Source organism: Helianthus annuus, chromosome 8 (assembly GCF_002127325.2).
Source record: "Helianthus annuus cultivar XRQ/B chromosome 8, HanXRQr2.0-SUNRISE, whole genome shotgun sequence".
Lineage (NCBI taxonomy): Eukaryota > Viridiplantae > Streptophyta > Magnoliopsida > Asterales > Asteraceae > Helianthus > Helianthus annuus.
The window spans coordinates 52,534,569-52,561,551 of record NC_035440.2 but is presented as its reverse complement, the minus strand read 5'-3'; the positions used below and the strand labels follow the sequence as shown (position 1 = coordinate 52,561,551).

General features: G+C 37.0%; 1 long non-coding RNA gene across 1 annotated transcript; it reads left to right on the top strand.

The window, feature by feature from the left end:
- Positions 1-23,348: 23,348 nt before the first annotated feature.
- LOC118481124 lies at positions 23,349-23,920 on the top strand. Its single transcript, XR_004864462.1, has 3 exons — positions 23,349-23,450; positions 23,553-23,698; positions 23,787-23,920. It is a non-coding gene; the product is annotated as an uncharacterized LOC118481124 (long non-coding RNA).
- Positions 23,921-26,983: the final 3,063 nt, after the last annotated feature.

Here is a 26,983-nt window from a genome sequence, read left to right as displayed (position 1 = left end):
CTAGCTACATGTCCCTTTATATGACACCTGAAGCACGATCTCCTTTTCAAAGACTTCTTAGCTGGAGTCTCTGAGGTAGATCCCTTATCAGATGGTGATGATGCCTTGGATGAATCTTGTTCAGTTTGCCTAATTTCAGATTTTTCTATGTTCTTATTTTTTGCAAACTCTACATTTGATTCTATTTCAATAACAGCGGTTTCATTTTTCATATCACTACCTTGAACAAAATTGGTCTTTTTAACAAAAGTTTGATTTTTGCTCTTAGGAGGTGAATTTTTCTTTTTCAAAGGTTCCCTGTTATTGTTCTTTCTAGCATCATCACTCTCAGACCCCTCACCTTGACTTGATGTAGATGCGAAACTACTTGGTGCAGTTGACATAAAGTCTGTTAGCTCATCTTCATCAGGCAGGAAAGAATAGTCATGACTAAGAGGAGGTGGGACTTCATTAAAGCCCTGGAAGCCCACAGTGGTCTTGTCATTACTCTTCTTTAACCCACCCATCATGTGTTTCCTAACAAAAGACGAATCTCTGAATTGACTTAATTTCTTTTCAAGTTCAACAATTTTGAGTTGTGCATCTGACAACTCTTTGCATTTTTCAGAAATCTCTTTTGTTTTCTCAGCCATCGTGTCATGAGCTAATTCAATGACTTGAAGTTTTTCGTTCAGTGTGCAGGTTAAGCTTCAATTTCACTTTCATAACCTCTTATCTTCATCAAGTATATAGATTCGTTTCTTTTAGCAAAAAAGTTTGACTCTTTAATGCTCAACATCTCGCTTACCAGACTTTGATTTTGTGTTCTCAACCGGTCAACCTCACCCTGTAATTCACCACATCTTAAACACACGGAATTAGATTTTACCTCTTCCTCATGAACTTCTGTAGTTTCATCAGCAACAACCTTTTCAGCTTCACTCACTTTCTCTACTTCAGCATCCACTTTTGCTTCAACATTTTTCAATTCAGATTCAGCATCACTCACAGTAGTTTCAGCCTCATCAACTGGCACTATCTCTGCCATGAATGCCTGAGTGGCACTCTCATTTCCCTGATATCTCCTTTGTAACACATCCCACATATCCTTTGTACTAGAGTACTTATTAAAGGTATGCTTGATGCCATCAGGTAAGGACATCTTGATAGCAGCTAAGGCTCTCTTTTCAGCTTCATACATTTTCTTATCAGCCTCTTTCATGGTCACATAGTCTGTTCTACGTTGTCTGCCCTCAAAATCGTGTGTTGGGTTTGTGTACCCGTCTACAATACAGATCCACATGCGTGCATCCTGAGATTCAATGAAGGATTTGAAGTTGTCCTTCCATGTAAGATAATTCTCCACCTTCATCATCTTAGGTGCATTCAAATTTGTCATGTTCGATATTTTAACGTAATAGACTGATAAAACCGTACAAAATATCTCCGAAAACAGTGGTTACCAAATTATACCTTTAGAATCGTCTCGAAAAGATGAATCCAATGATATATAATATCAAAAACCGAATTCAGGATTTTTTTTGGTCCTAAAAATACAAGGAATTCAACGGTGCAGACGGTTTCTTCAGATGAGTTGCGGTTCACTTTCTATTTTCAAAAACATGAATTTTTCCTTACACTTGCCAAAAAATCTTCCACCTTTTTAATTATGTTGCTAAATTCGCTGGTTATGCTGTTAATTTCGCTGGTTATGCTGTTAAATTCGCTGGGTAACTTAAATTTGCTGGTAATTATGCTGTCAGGTTCGCAGGTCAATTTTGCTATTACGACGACTGGTAAAATCGCTGAAAACCGTGGTAATTTCGCTGTGGACAATTACACGGTTACCAAAGTCGCCTTTGGATTTTAAATTCGCCGATCACCGAGATATTAAGCCCCAAATTCGCAGGTCAGTTAATTATGCTAGGCCAGTCAGCGAATTTGTTAAATTCGCCAGCCATTAAATACGGAAATTCAATATTTTTTAAAATTCTGAAGATTTTACCTCCTCTCCAACACAATCCTGCAAAATCAGACAAACTAATCAGCAAAAAAATTAGAAAATTTGAAGAACCCGAAGAACAGTCTTCGAATCTTCACGTCTTTCAGCCAAAATTCTTCAAACAATTTACCAGAAATTGTCCTGAAAACCTGCAAATCAGTAAAATCAAACAAACAAACTGATCAAACACCAACAAAATCGCGGAAAATTATCAAAACTCAAGAAATTTCGAAACCCTAATTTTCAGGTTTCAAAATTTCGAAAATCTCCCTGTTCTTCTGCCGAGCACAATTCTGAACCGAGCCTTCAAGAGCCTAATGCTCTGATACCAATTGTAGGTCCCCTTGATGTATGGATCTTTCACCGAATTGTCGATCTAATCAAGAGTGCGGAATCCTCTTGATCAGAATAAGTAGAAAACGTGTAGGAACAGCAAATCACTTTCAAACTGGGTTTTCTATTGATTGTCAATCAAATTGAATTACAATCAATTAAAACCCTAACCCTCACAATTTCGTCCAAGCTCTAATGCTATCACGAAATTCCTCACAAACTCTTTTTTGGCTGATTAACCTAAACCCTAAAGCCTAACCTTGTTTATATAACACAAGGTTTACAAGTTGGACTAGGGTTTCCTACATGGGCAAGGCCCAATTCGTCCCCCTAGATCCAATGTGGGTTTTGTTTAGCCCAAACTCTATTAACTCACTAATACAAAGCTAAGCCCGCTAACTGTTTATTGTTTAACTAATTACAAGATATCCAAAGACCAAATCTAAGCTGTTGTCACAGAATATGCACCAACAGAAAAGGTAAAGCAGGGAAAAAGCATACCCTGACCACTCCTCATTAGAACCGGATCCCGATCAGGCTTATCCCACAAGTTGCTAATGCCTAACAGGACTAGTAAATGTTCAGGAAAAGGCCGAACCCTTGAAGGACATTGCCGGATGGCTTTACAAAAACAATCATTCAAATCAGACTCCGAGGGTTCCGGTTCATTGAGAACGGCATCCGGGTGTCTCCACAGCATTTTAAAGGGGACAATAGAATCAGAAACCCAGAAAAATCGATCTTTCCAGGCACCAAGGGTGGTAACCATGGAGGAAATTAAGCAAGTATCAACTTTGGATGTCTTGAAAGTAAACCAATCACCGTTCTTCGCCAGGCGGAAGAACCGGCGGAACAACAACAACGAAGGATCATAACCAGAATCCCGGCATCAAACTTCAGTACAAAAGTCGAGAAAGGATGACGAAGGTTGGAAAATTCAAAGAGGCGACAGTATAAAGCAACAGATCCGGATGGGCATTGATCAACAGACTTATCACAACCCGGTGCAACCGGATTGAATTTCAGACCAATGCCCCATTCCATTCAAAAGGCCTCTACTTCCTCTTGAGTAAGGCGTGAGAAACTAACGGAAAGATCTTTACGTGCACCCATGATCAAAGCAAAGATCAGAAAAAAAAACACAGAGGAAAAATCGGTGACTAACCTGAATTAAGGAGGACTAATCGGAACTCTTGGAGGAGATAAGTGAAAAAGTTATCAAATGATATTAATAAATGGTAAATGAAATTAAAAGAGAAGTTATCATTACCTATCGGGTAAATTAAAACTGCTGACTGAAAAACTGCTAGACATCACATCAGTTGTCAGTTTAAAATTCAAATTCTCAACTGCTCCCAACCCTCGAAGCCTCGAACCCTTCAAGAAACAACAAACAATGTGAAAACGTCAGAAGCATTTGAGCATAAACCCCAAACACCTCTGACTTGGGGGGCTGATGATGGGGGTAGCCCAAATCTTCAATAACATGACTAAAACACATAACAGCTAAAGAGGTTAAACGGTTAAACGGTTCAAAACCCGTGAAGCATTGTGAGCAGAAGTGTCAATGCACAGTAATCAGTCACATCAACTGATATCTCACCAACTCAGCCGAAAAAGTAAACATGTGCAAAAGAGAACATCCTTTTGTGCCGCAGGTCCAAAGCCTTCAACCCCTAAAAGGGTAAGCCTCCTATTGCAGCAAGGTTCACTATGTCAAAGGTTTCCCCTTTGGGAGAAAACCTTCTCTATAAATGACACTTCACTGCATTCATTTCAAACATTCCGGATCAGCTCAGATCTTCTTAGATCTCTGATCTTTCTTCTTGTCTCTCGAGAACTTGTTTCATGTAAGTCTCTCTTCTTCACTTCAAATCACATAATTTACCTATCCTTACATCCGAGGCTGAACATCCTTCAGCCGGAGATCTTAAGTAAATAACAAACATAACTAGTGAACCTCCTTCTACGTCTAGCAAACGTAGGGGGACCCCACGACCTGCGTTAGGCAAACTTCAACCCTTGAAGCCTTTTACCTAACCAGTCTGTCCACAACTCAAGGTCTCGTATTTGTTGTAGCAACACATACATACACCGAAATTGCATCAAAAACAAAATGAAATTCCATAGAAACCATGCAAATCTATAACATAAACACACAAAAAAGAGAACATAAAGTACACAGATTCATCCAATAACCATAAATTCACTAACCCAAATACTCACACAAAACTTAATTTCAATCAATCATACACTCAACAAAATCAACCAATCTGATCCAATCTTCAACAAAATCAATGAATGCATTTAATCAAAATCACAACAAACTTAACAAAAACAAGACGAAATTGAATACATGAAGTAGCGTGACAAGTATTGGTTCGATCAAGACCTTGAGTAATCCAGCAAATAGCAACGAATGATCCGCCATTGGAGAACCCATATCTGAACTATCTTCGTTCACCCCCACATAGACCACCACATTTTCCGTCCTCACTCACAACCACCAACCACTTCGGACCACAAACCACCACCATTCACCATCACATCTGTTGGAGATGTTGTCTTCAACCAGCCCATTATGGCTAGCCAAAAATTAGAGAGAAAAAGGGAAACAGTTCGGCCGACCCTAACCCTTAAGTGTTTTAGGCCCAGATGTATAGTTACTTGTTTCGAAAGGGAGTAACCATAATTCTAACCTATAAATATATCTTTTGTACTTTTAATCATTATCACTCAATAAAATACAAACCCTAGTTGCCCCCGTGGCATATAAAATTTAGGGTTTTAGATGCAACTTTTAATAGAAAACTTGAAGTGTTTGGACAAATGTGGATCACTGATCCATAGCCGTTAGAATATGGTTCGGTTCCGGTTCTCATATTTAGAATTAAACGGTTCCGGTTAGGTTCGGTTCGGTCTGGTTCTTAACCGTTGCACAGCCCTATATGTTAGTTCAGTTCATCACTTATACCCCAAAATAGATGATCAATACTGAAATCAAGATTAATATGATTAGTTAGTTTTATTTAGGTTACCTCTGGTGGTAAAGTATTCTGGTTGCGAAGGTGTCACCGGAAAACATGGTGCGGCGGTGGTAGATGTGTTTCTCCGGTTCAAGTGGGCACACAAGGTAGTTGGAGGTCGGAGGTGATCAGTGGTGGACTCAGTTGGCGAAATCTAGTGTGAAAGGTTGGTTTTATGATTGGGCTTCTGGTTGCCGGAAAAAATGCTGTGCGGCGGTGCTGATTGTTCCTCGTTTCTGTTGGCCGGGCTGGTATACCGAGAGCAGAGGAGGCTTATGGTGTTCCCCTGGTTGGTTTGGAGTGTAGGAGGGTCATCGGTAAGGAGTTGCAGGTTGCCGGAATGCACGTGTAGTCACCGGAAACACGATATGAGCATGAAGGTTCATGGGCATGTTATGTGGTTTGGTCTCGTTTCTTATCGTCGAAGATCGGTTGTTTGCTATAAACAAACACAAGGGAGAGTGATAGAGGGAGAGTACTGATCATCTGTTTTGGGGTATAAGTGATGAACTGAACTAAAGAATAAATGTAATAAAGACCCATTTCTTGCATAAATGCAAGCATGGCTCGCTGGCATGGCCGGCCTTGAAGGTGGGCGGGGAGGACCACCGGTTAGGGCCCGATATTTCGAAGGGCATGTTATTTTTAAAAAAACTCCGATATGTATATGTAAAAATAAATAAATTAATAGGGTATACCCATACAAACACCAACATAGGCCCACTTACAAAACTATTTTTATGGTTTAAATTAGTTATTAGCCCATTGGCATTAGGTTTAGACCTTTAGTAAGCCAAATTTCCAATTTCGTTAAGGCCTAAGAGCACGTTTTTTCGAGCTCGAACATGGTACACGAATTCTCAGGGCCGGCCCAGCTCGCTGGCTAGTCTCTTGTGTGCGTGTTAGCAAACCAGCCAGAGGCCCGGGTTCGATCCTCCTCCGCAACAGTTTTTGCTTCCTTTTTTACTCTTTATTAAAATTCAGAAAACATGAAATGACAAAAATACCCCTTGACTAACTGAGGAGCATGGATGGAGTTAAGTCAGTTGGACTAATATGGCAACGATGAAACCTTTTTAGATCCAGATGCGAAAAATGAAACATTTGGACTATACTGGCAAAACAGCCCAAACCACAGGGACTATTTTGGCACTTAACTCTTTTCTTTAGTTTGTGTTATACTTTTATAAAGAGTAAACTGTCATTTTGGTCCCTGAGGTTTGATCACTTTTGACACTTTAGTCCAAAACTCAAACCTTTCGCATCTGGGTCCCTGTGGTTTCAATTTTATTGCCATATTGGTCCAAAAATGAAATCAGGTCGTATTTTTCTTATAAAATCCGCTATTTTGTCCTTTTTCTCAGGGGAAAAATGGTCATTTTAAACATTAATATATATATATATATATATATATATATATATATATATATATATATATATATATATATATATATATATATATATATGAATAAAATAAAAATAACCACAAAACTCTGCACTCTCTCTCTCTCTAAACACACCTTTGTCTCTCTCTCTCTCTAACACCACCGCCACCATGAACTCCACCACCGCCACCTCCTCCCCCCTTCTCACCACCGCCAACCTCCTCACCACAGCCACCACCACCACCTCATCTTCTTCCCTTCTCTGTCTCTCTCTTTCTCAAATCCACCACCACCTGCAACTTAAACCCATCACTCAAATCCACCACCACCTAACACATTTGATCCACTGTGGTACAGATACAGATGTCTGAGTTTAAACTTTTACTAACTATGCATCTTATAAACTTGCAAAACCATTAATTCGAACGAAACAATTATTTCTTACTCATAACAATAAAGGGGACAACTGATGAACACAAATGCACAAGTATCCCATAACAACTAGTAAGTTCACACACACAACCATAATTCTCATCAAGTTCAAAACTTTTAGCAAATTTTACCATTAAAATACTTTCAATTATTCAAATGTAGCCAAATAAAACCACTTAAACTAATAAAAATACTGAATTTAAACAAATTTCAATGGTAAACGCATTTGAATTACAATTGAATGAATACCCTTGATTGGAATCCTCCGCTGTCGAGTGATTGACTGCTCGTGAACGACCCATTCTAGTTTGATGACGAAACCGTAATAAACCCTAATTTACAAATTAGTGATAGTGCAAAACCAAAAGGTTATGTTGAAATTAGAATCAGAAAGATGAAACTGATTACGATGTGTATGTATGCGAACGTGTTGTGGTGAGATCTAACGGAGATATAGAGTTAAGAGTTGTTTTTCTCTTTCTCAAATCCACCACCACCTGCAACTTAAACCCATCAAAGAGAGAAATCAGAGAACAGAGAGAGAGAGAGAGAATGGAAGAGGATGAGGTGGTGGTGGCGGCTGTGGTGAGGAGGTAGTGGTTGCAATGGTGAGAACGGGGGAGGAGGTGGTGAAGTTCATGGTGGCGGTGGTGTTAGAGAGAGAGAGAGAGAGAGAGAAGAGAGAGACAGAGGGGTGTTTACATAGAGAGAGCAGAGTTTTATGGTTATTTTTATTTTATATATATATATATATATATACATATATATTTAGGATTAGGTTCAAGAGTGAATACTAGTGTAGCTTGCGAACTGAGTGAACTAATCCTGGCCATACACGTGTGTAGATCAATGGCCAGGATTTGTTCACTCAGTTCGCAAATACACTAGGGTTCACTCTAGAATCCCACCCTATATATATATATACATATATATATATATATATTAATGCTTAAAATGACCATTTTGCCCTTGAGGAAAATGACAAAATAGCAGGATTTTATAAGACAAATATGACTTGATTTCACTTTTAAACCAAAATGGCAATAAAACTGAAACCACAAGGACCTAGATGCAAAAGGTTTGAGTTTTAGACTAAAGTGGCAAAAGTGACCAAAACTCAGGGACCACAGAGACTATTTTGGCATTTAACTCCTTTCTTTAGTATGTGTTATACTTTTATAAATGACATCTATTTAAATAATTAATGCAATGTGCCATTATATCAATTAAACGGTGTAGTTATTTCATTTTGCACGACGCATGTATGAGTATAACAAATTTGTATAGTGTACTCAGGTGTGAAACGGGTTTGATTATGCATTAATAAGGTGTGGTTATAATATTTTATATGATATCGTTACGTGTGCTATAAACTTATGTACATAAACAGACGTGCCCATGGCTTTATAGTCTAGTGGCATCTTGGGGGTGGGATAAGGCTTTGGGACCAATAGGTCCTGGGTTCGATTCCCACAAGGGGGTTTTTCTCATATTTATTGGGTTTCCTCTTGAATTGGTGTATAGGCATTATGCCTAGTGGACATAGATATGATCGGGTGGTTCTGCTGATGGCACGATGATACTCCAGTGGTCCGTCAGTGATCCAAATTTGTCGTTCAAAAAAACAACATAAACCGACGTAAATACATCTCACCTACATTATATGTGTTGCTTGCTATCTGATTGATTTCTATGTTTTTTAGTTGAAAATCGCTTTATAACGGAACCATACTGTTATTTTCACAATATGAATTAAATAAGGCTCCCCTTGTTCCCACACCCCCTATATCTTATTTTCACATCCCCTAGTGTATACGGGCCGTATACAAATATACAGCTCGTATAGAATGTTTTTGAATAGGAAAATGCGCAGAGAATGTTTTTTTTATTTTACTATATACGGCCCGTATATAGTTACACGAGCCGTATACATGTTTATACGATTTGTAAAACGTATACGGCTCACTGGATTTATTTTGGGAGGTTTTTTATGTTACCAAATGTATACGGGCCGTATATAAGGATGTTTTTTGAAGTATCACGTTTTTTTCCAGTAAAAACACCATCATTCTAGGATTTATAAACTCTTCATCACTTTTAACAACGTTGATCGGAACACGCCGCTTAATTCGGCGCACAAGTAGAGTAACGTTACCGATCAGTTCGTTGATCGAGTAACTAGCAAAAGAACCCGACACAAACAAGTTCTCCACAGTTTGTTATTCAGATCTCTATTCGGTCATCTTTCCAAACTACAACACACGATAACTTTAAAATTTATAGTGTGTGATTTGACCAGGAAATGATTGGAGGTGATTGCTACTTTTAATAAGTTGTCATAGTTGTCAAATTCGATTTCAACAAATCTTTTCTTTTTCCTTCAATTTCTAGAATATTCTCCGTAACATGAAGACGTGTTGGGTTCTTCTACTAGTGGTATTTTAATGAAGTATTGAAGATTGAATGTGTAAACCGCAACCGTTTTTTACTACGAAAACGGTGGCTATGCGAAATACAAACCGCAACCGTTTTTTTACTACGGAAACGGTAGCTATGCGAAATACAAACCGCAACCCTTTTTTACTACGGAAACGGTGGCTATGCGAAATACAAAGCGCAATCTTTTGTGACTATGGGAAACACAAGTTTTCTTTTTGAGCTTGATGGATGTCCGTTATCTCAGTTGAGGCGTGCATTGTTTAAATCTGAATATAACTAGATGTTACGTGTAACTTCATTAAACCAAGAAAAAAGCCTATTTCGAAACACATGTGTTCGTATCAGCGTTGTTTATCACCCTGTGTGAGCATTGGAAACCCGACAAACAGTCTTGACAACTGTGAAAACTTATCTATCTGTGTGTGTCACATCCATCCTGTTATAGCAATCGATATGATTAATTTTACAAATTTTTTTCTAATTAGCGTTGTTAACTACCAAAAGAATGCATACACAAATAGTTCTAGTGGACGAAGCATAGAGATCGTTGTGTATCTGAATCAGGTTCTCAAACAAACACTACTAAAGATGAGTTGGTGATAAATACGGGAGTTGTTATCTCGGTTGTTAAGTACTTTCGTGATAATAAAACAAGCAGGCATTGATTTTACCAAGATTAAAGAAAAGAATCTGGCCATAAGCGTTGTGGATTCTCGGCGTTATTCGAATGTAAATGGATCGAGTGATATGCTTATCTATTCTGGTCAAGTTGGGCATGGTTTGTTCGGGGGTAAATCACCACCCAAAGATCAACCACTTGTGAGTGGGAATATGGCTATGAAGAATAGTATGGATAAGAAATCACCGGTTGGGTTGATAAGGAAAGTTGCCTCGTTGAAATCGAAGAAAAGAGTAACCAGCAGAAGACGTGTTGGGTTCTTCTGCTAGTTATTCGGAATGTTTCGAATCATCACAGAAGACGTGTCGGGTTCTACTAGTTATTCAGAATGTTTCGAATCATAACAGAAGACGGATGCAGTTTGCCTATTCAATCTTCATTGCTTCATTAAAATTACAACACACGATAAAATGCTTGGAAAATAGCATCAACTCTCCTATATCAACATACTTTTCTCCAGACGCTTAGTTGTTATGAATGACAACTTGAGGGGTCTAGTTAACTTTCAGATTCAGATTCAGATTCAGGAATCAGATGATTTGTCAAAAACATGGTCAACGTTTCTTCGTAGATTCTGCCCGGTTTCAAATGTGAGCTTTTACCCCAACCATATCGAGATACTTTGTGTTAGTTGCTTCTCTTGTTAAGTTTCTGAACCAACCGAAATTCACAAATTCCAACAGTTTCTTCGTAGATTCTGCCCGGTTTCAAATCCGGTTGAGGATTTCGAGTGTTCTACACGCGTTCAAAGCCGGTTGATTATTGCAAGGATCGTTCTAATAGATTAATGAGAATAAACCATTTTTTACCAATTTTTACCCATAGTATACGGGCCGTATAATATTATACGGCCCGTATACAATCATCGTATACATTTATACGATCGGTTAATTTTTTTCACATGCTGTATACGATCGTATAATAGTATACATGGTGTATACGGGCCGTATAACAGTATACGGCCCGTATTCTTAGGGTAAAAAATGGTTTATTCTCTTTAATCTATTAGAACGATCCAAAAAACGAAGAACAAAGTCAAATGTGATCAAACTTGGACGTCAGACGTAAATCCTTGAAGCAAAACAAGGATCAGGTTCTCAGTTATTTCAGTCAAAATGTGATCAAACTTGGACATCAGATCTCGATTCAGATCTCTATTCGGTCATCTTTCCAAACTACAACACACGATAAGTTTACACTTTATATAGTGTGTGATTTGACCGGTTGTATTCAGTTATTTCTGTTGATCAACAAATTCCAACAAATCTTTCACTCCAGTACTTGAAACTTGAGCGCAGTACTTGAAACTTGAGCGCAGGAATCAATTCAAAACCCTCACCCTCCCCTGTCTCTCTCTCTCTCTTTCTCAAAATCAACCAGAAAACCAAAGGAAAAAGGGCAGATAATGGTTGATGGTTCTTCGTTGAGGAAACCAAACGTAGACGGAGATGATAGGCCTGGTAACCGGAATAGAAAAAACCCCAGTGACGACGTCGACGATTATTCTGAAGCCGACGAGAGCGACGATTGTGAGATCAGGAAGCTCAACTAGAACGGATGATATGTATATTTTATCATGCGACGGGCCCAATTCTTGCTCAACTCTTCTATCATGAACGATTTATTGGCCATTATTCGACCGAGTAATCAATTGTATTTTTTAGTTGCTTTTCTTGTTAAGTTTCTGAACCAACCGAAATCCACAAATTCCAATAAATCTTTGTGAAGTTATTCGGAATGTGTATGTGCTTGTGTTGTAGTTAAACAGACTCTTTCACTCAAAGTTAATATTCACTGTGGTGGATGCAAGCATAAAGTTAGAAAAATACTTAAGAAGATTGAAGGGTACAGGCGTTGGAAGGATTGTAGTAGTAGGACATTGGAACCACATATAATGAACGTATTATTGGCCATTATTCGACCAAGTAATCAGTTGTATTTTTTTTAGTTGCTTCTCTTGTTAAGTTTCTGAACCAACCGAAATCCACAAATTCCAACAGTTTCTTCGTAGATTCCGTCCCGTTTTCAAAGCCGGTTGATGAAACCGAAGCTGTTATTTCTGTTGTTCAGTACTTCCGATATCTGAACCAACCGAAATCCACAAATTCCAACAAATTGCATCAGGAAGCTCAACTTGAATGGACGATATGTATCTTCTATCATGCGACAGACCCAATTCTTGCAAGTTAAATCCACAATCAATGTATACGGGTGCAAGAGAATGATGAGTTATTTCAGTTATTTCTGTTGATCCAGTACTTCCGAGATCTGAACCAACCGAAATCCACAAATTCCAACTAATTGCATCAGGAAGCTCAACTTGAACGGACGATATGTATCTTCTATCATGCGATGGACCCAATTCTTGCAAGTTAAATCCACAATCAATGTATACAGGTGCAAGAGAATGGCGAGTTATTTCAGTTATTTTTGTTGATCCACAAATTCCATCAAATTGTGTCTAATGCAAGTGTAGGATCGAATCGTGACCCAAACGAGTCGTTCAGAAGAGTTCTTATCTATACGAAAGGTGGAAACAGACGTATAGACTGTGAAACAACTTGATTATCACTTTAAATGTCTTGTATATTGATATAACACTGTTTACAATCAATAGACAAACCGGCAGCACCTCGGTATCACAATCTAATTCCGTACTTAATGAGAAGCATGAACCACCTATTTATAGGAAAGTAATTCCGCATGGAATTACCCATGACTGTTCATGCGAAATTATCATAACATGCATTCAAACGAAATTACATTCTGTTTAAAATGAAATTAAAATTTTGTCTTATGTGTGCATTCTATTTCAAGTGTATTCACTATTTCATGATGCAAGAGTGATGTCACTTGTATGATGTCATCATCAAGAATGATGACATCATGCTTGTTCAGATCCGCAACGAATCCAAGACTCGATATAAGATGAAGTCGACAGACGTATGCATCAACAGATGGTATCATCGTGACCCAAACGAGTCATTTAGAAGAGTTCTTATCTATACGAAAGGCGGAAACAGATGTATAGACTTTGAAACAGCTTGATTATCACTTTAATTGTCTTGTATATTGATATAACACTATTTACAATCAGTAGAAAAAACCGGCGGCACCTCGGTACCACAATCTAATTCCGTACTTAATGAGAAGCATGAACCACCTATTTATAGGAAAGTAATTCCGCATGGAATTACCCATGACTGTTCATGCGAAATTATGATAACATGCATTCAAACGAAATTACATTCTGTTTAAAACGAAATTAAATTTTTGTGTCACGTGTGCATTCTATTTCAAGTGTATTCACTATTTCATGATGCAAGAATGATGACATCATGCTTGTTCAGATTCGCAACGAATCCAAGACTCGATATAAGACGAAGTCGACAGACGTATGCATCAACAGACTCCCCCTCGGATGTTGACGAGTCTTAAGTGTCGAGTCTTCAACGTCTTCAGTCTTTATCCTTCTTCGGGCTTCCAGAATCTCAATCTGACTCTTCCCTTACTCTAACATTCTTCAACTAATCTCTTTCTGGGATGATGTAACTCTCTCTTGTATTTTTCAGGATCAGCAGCTGGCTCTAGCAACTTCCGACTTTCTTTCTCTAACAGACTCCCCCTTAACTTGTATTGGGATCGTAGTCTGGCTTTCACAGGATCAGGATCGTGACCTGGCTCTCTGTCTGCTCAGGGTCAGAAACCAAGCTATCCTGCACATCCTTAACCTCAAAATAAGATTTACAAATATAACAAAATTTAATCTTTGATTACCACTTGTAAAAACATCATTCATTTTCAAAACAATTTTCATTCAATAGACTCCTTTTCAGTTAAAAACTTTTCAATCACATTCTCCCAAACCTGTTCATCATGTTCAGCACTCGGAATTTTGAAAATCAGCTCTTCAATATCAGTTGTCGAAAATCTTTTTGGATTTTTCAAAATTTTTGCTAAAACACACTGAAAATCTTTTTGGAATTTTGTTTTGAAAGAAATATAGTAACGAAATATTTACAAGCAATATTTTTGTGAGTTTCTGTAAGAGGATCATATCAGTTTATGAGACAAATCACCAACACCGTTAAGCTTTAAACATTTTAAGTTCTAAACAATTCACTTAGATTGTCAGTATACTGATCCACTTAAATTTTCACACAAAGTTCAACTATTTCGAGATACGATATTAATGTTTTAATGACTTAAACTTATCCGCGTGTCCCACCTCTTGAATATACTCCCGTATCCAGATCCCAATATTCAGTCTTACAGGTGAATATACCTAGATGATATCTGTAAAGGGTTAAATGCGAAACCGTGAGAGCTCAGGTCAGAACTTCCGTTCAGTAGAGAGATGACGGTTCGAATTTTGGTGTGTCCCCTTTAGAGGATCTTTTCTTCAACAGCACATGATTAGCATTTTTCAATGTTTCATCATTTTTTGTACTGAGGGCGGCGCTATATTTCAAGCAAGCAGAAAGTATTATACGGGGACTAGGCCATTGCTTCCGTAAAATCAGAAGTCCCGGGATAATACCCCAGATATCACTGAGCATAAAGACCTAGTATCTCAGAAAGATGGATCTTTCAAACAAGATTTTGGGGGTTACCCATATATCCAAGAAATGTTCCCCATGATATAAGCAAGTTTGAAATATACGTTTATATCTCGAACACAATCTACTGAATGTGTAATAACCTACTGACACATCCGCAGTGAGACCGTTTATCACATTTTTTCTTTCCAATTCTTTAGCGTGATGTGATAGCCAACTGATGTACTATCATTTCCTCTTTTCACACCCAAACTCATTTTTTAATTTTTTCATTGTTTTTGGCTTTTTCAAATTTTCTAATGTTTTTCGATTTTCTGAAATTTTCTTCCTCCCCCTAAAATTCAAAAACATTTAAAGAAAATTGAAAATAAACTGAACAAGTAAAGTGACAACTGATTACGAATTGCTTCAAATCGCCATCCTCTGGGCTTAAACAATCAGAACTCCCCCTATCAACAAACTATTTTCCCATTAAGATTTCAAAACACTTAAGTTTGTTTAATTTAAAATGGTTTTTCCGGAAAATAAGTTTTGTTAAAACCACTTGTAGGTTCGGGGATAAAATCATCACTTTGTTTCTTTCCTTTTTTTCAATGAATGATCCTCATTTTAACCACTTGTAGAAAATCAAGTACAATTTAATGTCCCTGATTTACCACTTGATAATCATATCAATTACCACTTGTAGATATGCACAATCAAACCTGATACAAGAATGATGCTGATTCCTGTTCCACTCTTACCAACCTGGGAACTCCGGCAAGACAGGTTTTTAGTTAGAAAAAGCTGTCACCCAAGCCTGACCAGCCTTGGGTGATACACATCTATCCCACCATCTTTTCGATTGATAGAATTCTTCAGCACCCTTAACCTTCCTGTCAACCATTTTTCCAAAAATATGTTTAACTTTTCCATTAAAAGCTTTTTCAACATCAAATTCTTTCTTACCAGCAAAGAATTGATCTGAGATTTCAAATTTACCCACTTTCAACTTCAAATTTTCCTTTAATAATGGTGGAAAATTTTCATCATTCATCTCTGGAACGGAATTTTCATTCTTCTCAACAAATGACTCCTCTGATTTAGTGGAGTCAGATTCATTGTCAGGACTACTCTCTGAACTTTTAACAACCCATTTTTGTTTATTTAAATCACTCTTCTTTTGTAAAAACGTTTTGGGTTTTCACTTTCTTCAGAAGTTGAAATCATTGTAATTTTCTCAGTTGGTTGTTTCTTTTTATCAACACAAGTTTTCAGTTTTGAGTATGAAGAAACTCCCTGTTTTTGTTGTAGGGCTTTGGGCAATTCCAAGCTATATGCCCAACTTCTTGACACTTGAAACAAGTTCTTCTATCAACTCTTGACACAAACTTCTTCTTCCTTTCAGCAAGAAACTCTTGATTTGATTTTTTCCAGAATGGTTTCTTCTGTTCCTCTTCAGCACTTCCTCCTGCCACAAATTTAGAATTTTGTTTATAAATTTTCTGATTTTTATAATTTTCTGGAGGAATAAACCCTGAACCTTTCCTTTTGAAATTACTGTTATGGTTTGGTCTCTGTTGAAAACCATAACCAGAGCCGTAACCTTTTTTCTTGTTCATTCTCTGTTGAACTCTTGAAGTGTACTTTTTAGGTCTTTTAGAAAGATTTAAATCTTTTATTTCAGAAATATTAATTTTTGTTAATTTGAAAACCTGTTTGATCTGTTCAGTTTTGACACTTCTTATAGGGAATTCTTCATCAGAAAATAATTTGTCTGAATCATTTAAAGTATATGCAACCTTAAATGTTTCATCATTCAAATTATTTTTTGATAATAAAATTCTTTGTTGTAAACCCTTTTAACTGACGAACTCGGACTCTTTTCTGATGAACTCGAACTCTCAGATTTAGACTCCGACTTTGACTCTTCATCCGTATCCAACACCTGATCGACAACTTTCTTTATTAACTCAGACTCATGATCAGTGTCAGACGCTGTGAATGTAACATCAAGGTTATCTGGTAACTCATCAATGGTTTCAGACTTTAACTTAATGTTTAGAGCCTTAGTTAAACGTTCCTCACTTGGCTTTTTGGGAGAATAACTTTCATACATCGGGGGCGGACATCTGTTATACTTGACACTTTGTTTATTACCAGTATCAGTAACTTCAGTCTTTTCCTCCTTGAAAGCTTCCAGACCTACAACAGTAGGATAAACTCTATCAATCAAATAATCACATGTTGTATAACTCAACAATAAGCATTTGATTCTTTCACTTTCTATCTTCTCGAGTTCCAATTCCTGCTTCAGTTTAGCACAGTCTTCAATATACTCATTGATGATCTTCTGTTTCATCATTAATGTTGAGCTTATTTTTGACATAGCAACATTAATTTCTGAGTTTGTCTTTTTCAACCCATCGACTGTTCTATTCAACACATCGTACGACTCTTTCACATGCTTCAAATCAGACAACAGATTCTCTTTCAACTCTTCCAGCTCACTAATCTTCTTGTCTTTCTCCTCACAATGTTTGCAAGACTCCAAACATTTCAGACAAGGTTTAATGACTTCAACTATTTTTTCAATCTCAACAGTCTTTTCAATTTCAACGAGTTTCTCAACTTCAACAATTTTTTCTAATTCGATGATTTTCTCTACTTCGACAAGTTTCTCCACTTCTACTAATTTTTCAACTTCAACAATTTTCTCTACCACTTTCTCAGTCACTGCTTCAACATTTGCTTCTCCAGCTTCTGTTTTTGCCTTTTCATCAGCTAGAATTCTTGTTGCTTCCAGCTCCCTTCTCCAATCTTGCAATCTTCTTCTGATTCAGCAACTCAACTTTATCTGCAAAGAACAAATTGAAACTATTAGGATCTATGCCTTTTCTAGCTTTGTTAAGATATTCTTCTTCATCATCAGTATCAATATCACTTCCTAAGTCTGGAAAAATTGGTATTCTTTTCGACTGAGATTTGACTGATTCTTCTTCCAAGATTTGAGCGATAAGAGCCGATTTTCCTGGAATATATTTATCCCAACTAAATCCCTCTGCAACTTTTTCATCATCTTGATGAATAATCAAAGCTTTCTTCTTTCCGTCCTCAAGAGTATGAGATGATGATGGTTGTTGATCAATTTGACGAAAAATGGATTTCTGATAATAATCATTCTTTTCTGATCTCCCTGTTGCTTCTTGGTTTTTACACTCCCGTTTAAAGTGTCCCTTTCCTTTGCAACAAAAACAGGTTACTTTTGACCTGTCAAATCCTAATGGAGAATTAGCCAATCCCCGAAATTCATCTCTTCCTGTTATTTGTTGAAATTTTTCTACACGTCTAACACCACTAGCCATACACCATTTCACATCCATCAACTCAAGTTCCTCTGCGTCAATTTGGTCATAATCTTCTTTTGTAAGCATCGGATTTCCAATTTTGCCAGCAATCAAACTTTCATATGATTCCAACATAGCAACGAGATATGCCATGTGTTGCTTGGCTATTTCTGGAGACAAATTTTGACCATTTTGAATGTTCAGAGTAACATTACATTTTAGATTTGTAGAATTCTGCTGTTGAGAACTTGGTGTGGTATGATTTGGATCAAAGCTTGAATACGAGGATGAATGTCCACCAGTCTGAGTCACAGTACTTCCCTTTGTTCCAGAAGAACTATCAACACTGAAACCAGTTTGAATCTTTGGGCTGGGAGTAGCCTCAAATTTGTTTCCTCGGTAGTACAAACTGACATCTTGTTGAGCATTTGGATTCTTCATGATTGCTGTTTTCTGAATATCCAACTCATGCTCTTCAATCTTCTGAATAAATTGTGCCAGATTCATATTTTCAGATTTTCTCATGTGTTTGATAATCAACAGATAAGTTCCCCATTTCTGCTGTGGTAATGCATCAACAAGTTTATCAACTCATTCCTCATCATCTTTCTTTATGTCCAATCTTCCCATTTCCAACACAAGATGACAATATCTGTCAATGGTCATCTTTGTTGTTTCATGATCAAAAGCTACAAACATGTCGAATGATTTCTTCAATAATGCCTTTTTGTTTTTGATCATATCTGCACTTCCTTTGAATTTCTGAATCAGTGCATTCCAAATTGATCTTACAGTGCCCTCATGTTGAAGCAAAACAAAGATATCTTCTTTAATCGCTTGTTGAAGAATACTGATCATCATTTTTTCACTTGTATATTTCAATTTATCAGTTTCTGAGAAGTCACAAAAAGCTTTTTCAAGCCCACGCTCATTTTTCGGTTTCTCGTAATCTTTTTCTAATGAACACCATGCATCAAATTTGTAAGCTTGCACCTAGTTCTCAAATCGATTTTGCCAACCTTTAAAATCTTCAATGTACATCAGCTTCGGTGGTTTCTGATGAGTTCCCGTCGAATTCTCACTGTACAATGTTTCAGCAGCTGTAACTGGTGCGACTGGTGTAGCAAACGCATTGTAGAATTCCTCTTCCATGTTTCAAAGTCAAAGCTTCACAAACACAAACTTTCTTGTTTTCAAAATACTGGTCTCAAACGAGCTGGATCACCTCGTAAAACACCTGCAAACAAACAAACAAACGATCAGTTTAAACGAACTGAATACGTAAAAGTGTGTGTTGATGAAATTAATCTAAGACTCGTGTCGAAGATTTGCAGACACTTTCAATGCATTCCGATATAATCACTGAATGAATAGACCAGAACAAATGGGCCACGAGATATGGGCTTAGAATGAACTGTTGTGATACAATTTTGGGCTTAGTATGATTTGGGTCGAGATTTACACATAACAATGCTGACAACACTATTTAATGATTACTGATTTAACTGGACCTTTGAATTATATTGGGTTTCAAATCCACATGCAAACTGATTGCTGATTGGACCAAAAATCTGAATTCACATATAATGATGCGTGACCGACAACATTAATAATCACATGCAAACACTTATATCAATACATGGTCTGACAATTTTAATTGTTTACTTAATTCTGATTGGGCCGCTATGTGAATCACATGGGTTGGATCAATTCTGGCCGACAACTATCAATGGACTAACAAATATGATTGGGCTTCAAATTCATGTGGACAAAAGCTATTGGACCTTTAACTGTTATTCAATTAAGATCACATTCAGCCGACAATTTTTTTTTACCTACTGACAAATGACCGACAAAATAAACCAACAACTAAATCAACAATTAAAGTCACAAATGGCCGACAATTGTGGTTCACAAGATTAATCTATTGGGCCGTTCATACTGATCACGTGAACTGTTGAGACACTTTCAAACGAGATTACAATTTCACACGGAATAGCAAATTTCAAACGGAACAACAACTTTCACACGGAATTAGGTGTTTTTCAAACGGAATTAGGTACTTTCAAACGGAATTAGGTGTAATTTCAAACGAGATTAGCTAAACACCGTAATTCCGTGTGGAATTAAAGAATATTTTCAAGCGAAATCATGCTGATGTCACCATGTTCGAACATATTTTCATACGGAGTTACAGATTTTATCAGTTTTTTGATTGAATTATGGTCTAATTCTCTCAAGGCTTTGTTAAAATACTGTTTTGCTTATGATATGTGAAATTTAGATCATTTTGACCGTTTAATCTTTTTCAATTGAGAAAAGAGGGTGTAGAAGATAGAAATCTAAATGAAATCAAGCTGAAAACTGCAAAACTCCTCCTCCTGAGCTCTGATACCAATTGTAGGATCGAATCATTACCCAAACGAGTCGTTCAGAAGAGTTCTTATCTATAAGAAAGGCGGAAACAGACGTATAGACTGTGAAACAGCTTGATTATCACTTTAAACGTCTTGTATATTGATATAACACTGTTTACAATCAGTAGACAAACCGGCAACACCTCGGTATCACAATCTAATTCCGTACTTAATGAGAAGCATGAACCACCTATTTATAGGAAAGTAATTCCGCATGGAATTACCCATGACTGTTCATGCGAAATTATCATAACATGCATTCAAACGAAATTACATTCTGTTTAAAACGAAATTAAATTTTTGTCTCATGTGTGCATTCTATTTCAAGTCTATTCACTATTTCATGATGCAAGAGTGATGTCACTTGTATCATGTCATCATCAAGAATGATCACATCATGTTTGTTCAGATCCGCAACGAATCCAAGACTCGATATAAGACGAAGTCGACAGACGTATGCATCAATAGCAAGGATCTTCGTGCATTGTTTAAATCAGAATCATGTTCTCAAGACAAGGATCATACTAATAGATTAAAGAGAATAAACCCTCGTTTCTTCATCTTCATCTTCAAGAACAATGATGAACAGATGATGTTTTGCGGTGGTTTGGGTCTAGGGTTTTCAGAGAGAGAAAAGGAGGGGGAGAGATTCTGATACAATCATTTTTTACCCATAGTATACGATCCGTATAATAGTATAGGATCCGGTAATTTTGTTTAACTTTGTGTATACGGGCCGTATAATTGTATACGGCCTGTATTCTTATGGTAAAAATGGTAAAAATTGGTTTATTCTCTTTAATCTATTAGAACGATCCAAAAAACGAAAGGGATTTCGAGCAGTTGGTATTAAACCAATGATTTGTTGATGTATATAATAGAGTAACCCTCAATTGGACAACCGCAACCGTTTTAGTGCTTCTCAATCAGATATTATTTATTGAATCATATCTGAAACAGTCGGAAAATAACTCAACCGAACCAACATAGTTGAAGGTGCAAGAGAATGGCGAGTTATTTCTGTTGATCCACAAATTCCAATAAATTGTACCCAATGTAAGGATCGTTCTAATAGATCAACAAATTGGAGAACCGTTGTTTATCTGAATCAGGTTCTCAAACAAACACTACTAAAGATGAGGTTACATTGAACCAACATTTCCTTCAAACATTCTAAACCCTACTTGGAAACCGGTGTATGTGCTTATGCTGTAGAAACCGGTGGTGAATTTGTGTACACAACTGAAGGTTCAGTGCACGAAAAGTTTCTTACGAAATGTACGTGACAAAACAAGGATGTTGGGAATTAAACGCATGTATGTGACAAAACAAGGATCGTTCTAATAGATTAAAGAGAATAAACCAAGTACAAAATCATCTGATTTCTGAATCTGAATCTGAATGTTAACTTTGACTCATAAACCCTTGAATCCCAACGCTTCTCTAAAAGAGCCTGTATTAGAAACCATCCTATGTCTTTTACCAACCGAAGAGGCAGCAAGGACAAGTATTCTCATTAGGGAATGGAGGTACAAGTGGATGATTACTGGGAAGATTACAATTGTTTTGAGTTTTGTCAGATAATACTTCATTTGTCGAGAAACCATACTTGATTTATGTAAAGATCTCTACACAAACTCTCCTACATCTTTTAACCAGTTGTCCATCACTTAAGACCTTGAAATATTTGTTTATGTTAATTTTCAATAATGTTGGAAGGATTGTAGTTATAGAACCCGATAAACCAACAAAATCCGAATAGTTCAAACATTCTAAACCCTAACTGTGTATGTGCTTGTGCTTAGAAACCGGTGATGAATTTGTATATCTAAATTAGGTTCTCTGCCTTAGATCGGTCATTCCTTGTGATACATGAATGTTGTATTCTTGTCTTTCAGAAGAGTTGGAAACAAACCAACAAAATCTTGATAGTCTTCTATGATGATTCGAAACACTCACTGTAACGCTCCGCGTTTTCATAAGTTTTCATATTTAGAAACTGTTGTTCATATTCTTATTTTTGGGAACTTTGTATCCTCGTATTCATCGTTTTGTTATAATCGTCGAAAAATTTTCTATCTTTAATTTAATTGTTATAAAAATGATTACTTATCTAATCCTATTTTATTTAATTAATTAAATTAATTAAATCTTACGATGTAAAAAGTTTATTTTTATAATAAGTCTAAGTTAGTCTCGTTAGCTGGTAAAGTTAGTAAACTAACCTAGTTAGTTTTGTTGTTAAGTTAATTCTTTTAAAACAAAATGTCATAACCTAACCAATTTAATTAAACCTCAGGGGTTGAATTTGCAAATTCTGAAACTATTAAATCTGTTCAGCAAAATAAATAGGTCTTGCCATATACACTTTCTTTTTATCCGCCGTTTCAACATATAACTTCCCTTGTCTCCTTCACCTTCTACCTAGAGAAGCCCTAATCAATCTACTACACAAAGGTCAGACACATATCCCCTGTCCAACCTCTCTCTCTCCGATGAGGCACTTCCGGCGACAACCGGCGCTCCGGTCAGACGACAGCCCCCCCCCTTTCGATTTGGTTTCCGGCAGCAACTCTGCTCCCTCTCGTCTCCTGTCTGCGATGACCGCAGATGTCCGACGAAATTACCAGCAACGGTGAGCGTCAAATCACCTTCAAAATGTCCGATGATGGGTGATGTTGAGAGATGGTGATGATGGCGGTTCACGGTGATGTCGTCACCGGCCGATAGTGGCGTGCGGCGGTGCAAATGCAGATCGAGAGAGAGGGGGATGGTGACGACGGCAGAGGTTGAGCGGCGGCGGCGGCGGTAGACGGAACTGGGCGGCGGAACTGGGCAGCGACGGTGGTGCTATTCTCCGACCACTTCAATCGGTAACCCCCTCGCCTCCTTTTTCTTTCATTTTTGTTTCTATTGCTTTCGTTAGATCTGGTAGAAGATGATATGGTTCTGATTTTAATTCCGGTTCACGAAAGTGGTGTGGTTCAGGTTTGGGTCTCGTTCTTGGACTCGAGTTCGGTCAAAGCCATCAACCGACTCAGTTTTGATGCTCGGCTCCACATCAGTCGTGGGTGTTGTTTCGGTTCAAGTTTTGTTTTTCCGGTGAATGATTTCGATTCAGGTAAGGTCTTGAGTTATTTGGTTCAGTTTGGTTTGGGTATATTCTAGTTTCAGTTTCGATTCAAACCCGGTTGTTTTTGTTATCTCAGTTGGTTCGGGTTTTACGGCACGGGTAGCTTGGTCAAACAGTCAACTCGGTCAACTGTCGGGCCAACTCGGTCAAAGCTGGCCAGCCGGTTCAGTCACGATTCATTCTTGTTTCGGTTTCGGGTCAGCGGGTTAAACACGAGCCTCGGTATATTAATAGCACGAATATTAATTGTATTGTTTCGTATTTAATAAATGTTATATATTTTTTTTCTTTCTTTTCGCGGATGTACACTTTAAATAAATTGTATTTATAATCATACGTAGAATAAAATGATTATGTTGATGCGATTATCGTTGCGTTTTGGAAACTATATCGACACGTTAGTTGTCGGGATTGCCCAAAAACAGAGGAAACTCTGCCCGATTTTCGTTAAAACATAAACATATACTTTGTAGTCAAACCACAAATGAAACCGTATTGGATTCAAATAATTTTTATAAAAATAAATTCAAATGTATATCCAATTTGACAACACTTCTATCATAATTTCGATAAACTTAATTTAGAAATGTTTCATAAACTATATAATATATACGTATATATATGCACTTATCCGTCGACTCGATACACTTTATATTCCACTTCAAATCTTCCGTCGTAACTCTATTTGCTCATACACCATCGTTTGCCCATATAGGGTGACCTCGGTGTTCCGTCCTCCTATCACACCAACTCGTCATACTTGGATAATCGGAAGAAATTGCAATATTGTGAGTATACTCGTACTTTTCCCCTTTTTACTTTTACCACTTTTGGGGTGTAACATGTTTACCTATTGAAACTTACACAGGAACTTTTGTCTAAACATATGAACATTCCTATAACATGCTTGTATATGTGATGGCTTGATACTTTAAATTTGGGTGATTCTTATGTGTTGAACTTATCATTAACTTCGTACGAGCCAAACCTTGACATATGTAGCGCTATAGGATTAACGACCCGCCTCTGCTGAAACTTTGGTTATGTCATGAGCAAGTTGCGTTTTCTTGGTTTGATATGTTAGACACATGCCATATTTAATGTTTATCTTGAATCGCATGCTTGCTATGAGGAATTGTTCACACTTTTATCTTATGCTATGTATGTACCAAACTTGTATACTCGCCTTTGCTTTTGCATTGACTTTATTTTAACATGTTACAGGTGGATGTCGACGATGCATGGAATTTAGTAGGATGCTTAGATACACACTTAAAAAGAATTGTATTCATATTGTATTATTTTATTATTGAGGTTGTTGTATTTGTTTCAAAAGCTTTGTAATTGATCCTTTAGAAATGGAATGAAATGATTATTTAAATACTTGTCACAATTATTAGCGTTATGATGTCTCGAGCAATCTTCACACTTCGTCTCATCCCGATGTTTCCGCCATTGGTTGGGGTGTGACAGATTGGTATCAGAGCCATAACTATAGGGAATTAGTAAAAGTAGGAATGCTTTTACCTAGTCTGTAGTTTTAGAGCCTTGTTCGTATGATTTGCCTGAACTACTACGTGACACTTTATTTGTTTCTTATTTATGCTCTTATAAACATGTATATCACTCGTGAGTAATATTCGACATGTTATTCTTATGCATTATTGCTTGTCTTATTATGTGTTAATACTTGTTTCGTTGTTCGATTCTTTACGTATTATTCTCGACCTATTTCTCTTTGTGTTAATACTTGATTTATCATTTCATTATTTATGTACCATTCTCGATATACCCTCTTACGTGTTTATACTTATTTGCGTATTACTTTGACATACATTTCCCTCATGCATTTTACTCGGTATTTCTAAATCCGAAAACACTCATAATACACAAACGAGACGACTTCACCAAAATAGGCGTGAAACCCACAATTTGGTGAATGCCTCTCAATCCTTCTACTTTTCTTTTCTTACACGAAATTCACCACCAAGTTAGGAGTGAAATCCTCACCTTGATGGAGAAATTCAAATCTTGAATTCTAGTGGACCCTCGTCAAGTGTTGAAATCAAATTTTGACCCGACGAGTACCAACCACACTTAGGATACTAAATCGCCAAGTTAGGGGTGAAACCCGCACCTTGCCGACTAGTTCCACTCCTTGATTTTCATTAATCCCGCCAAGTCTCGAATTTTTGATGGATTGGGAACATGTAGTAACTGGAAGGGTGAATACCGTTAGCCGAGATATCGGCGAGAGTATTCCACCTATTAGGCCAAAACATGTTTCTCAATTTCAAAAGATCTTTCGACCACTTTGGTTAGTCAATGTTCAGTTTGGAACCGTCCAAGTTTTATTCGAGCTTACGCTTTATTATTTTCGATCTTTTGTCACTTTTGAACAATTTTTCGAGATTTTATTTTTGCGCAACATCATACTATTACTTTTCATACGATTATGCATTATTAGCATGCATAATTTCTCGTAATTTTATTTACATATTTCTTTTTGTAACAACAAGTGGAGAGATATAGTCGAGATAGGAGTGATTTCCCTACCTTGACGATTAACTCCGCTTCCTTTTCTCATCTTACAACGACCTCACCAATGGGTTAGGGGTGATTCACTTACCTAGGTGATCGTTACCGATACTTTCTTTTAATAGACTATGTTATGTAAACACGATCATTTATACATCTAAATCGTTTATCATTAGTCAAACCTCTAATTATTTCAAAATGCATTGTTCATATGAATGAACTTCTTATCCTACAATCCATTTTCTTATAGCTTACACACGTGAAATTTTTAACTTTTCCGTAGACACTTGTTCCTCAATATTCAAAATTTCACGAAATACTACTCGTCAACTTAGTCGGTCTAACAAATCCATTGCCCAAGAATTTTGTATTCAACGTAACTATTAAAACAAGCCCATCACATATCATCAAACTAGAGATTTTCTATTTTTAATGAGAATCAAATCAACTTTTTCGCACACACCTATAAAATATTACCAGTATTATTTAAGCAATTACTAAAACTCATTGTCAAAACCAATGAAACATTTTTCAACAATCACTAAGCTCGTATACCAAATTCCTTTTTCTAAGGATCAACTTTTCCTCAAGAATCTATGAACTTCAAAACTTTCTAATATAAAAGTTACTTAAAACGATGCAAACTTATTAATCTCTAGAACTTTTCAAAACCTTACTCGATACGTCAATTAACTTCAAAACACGTGGGCAAGGAAACTTCATAAGGACCGACAA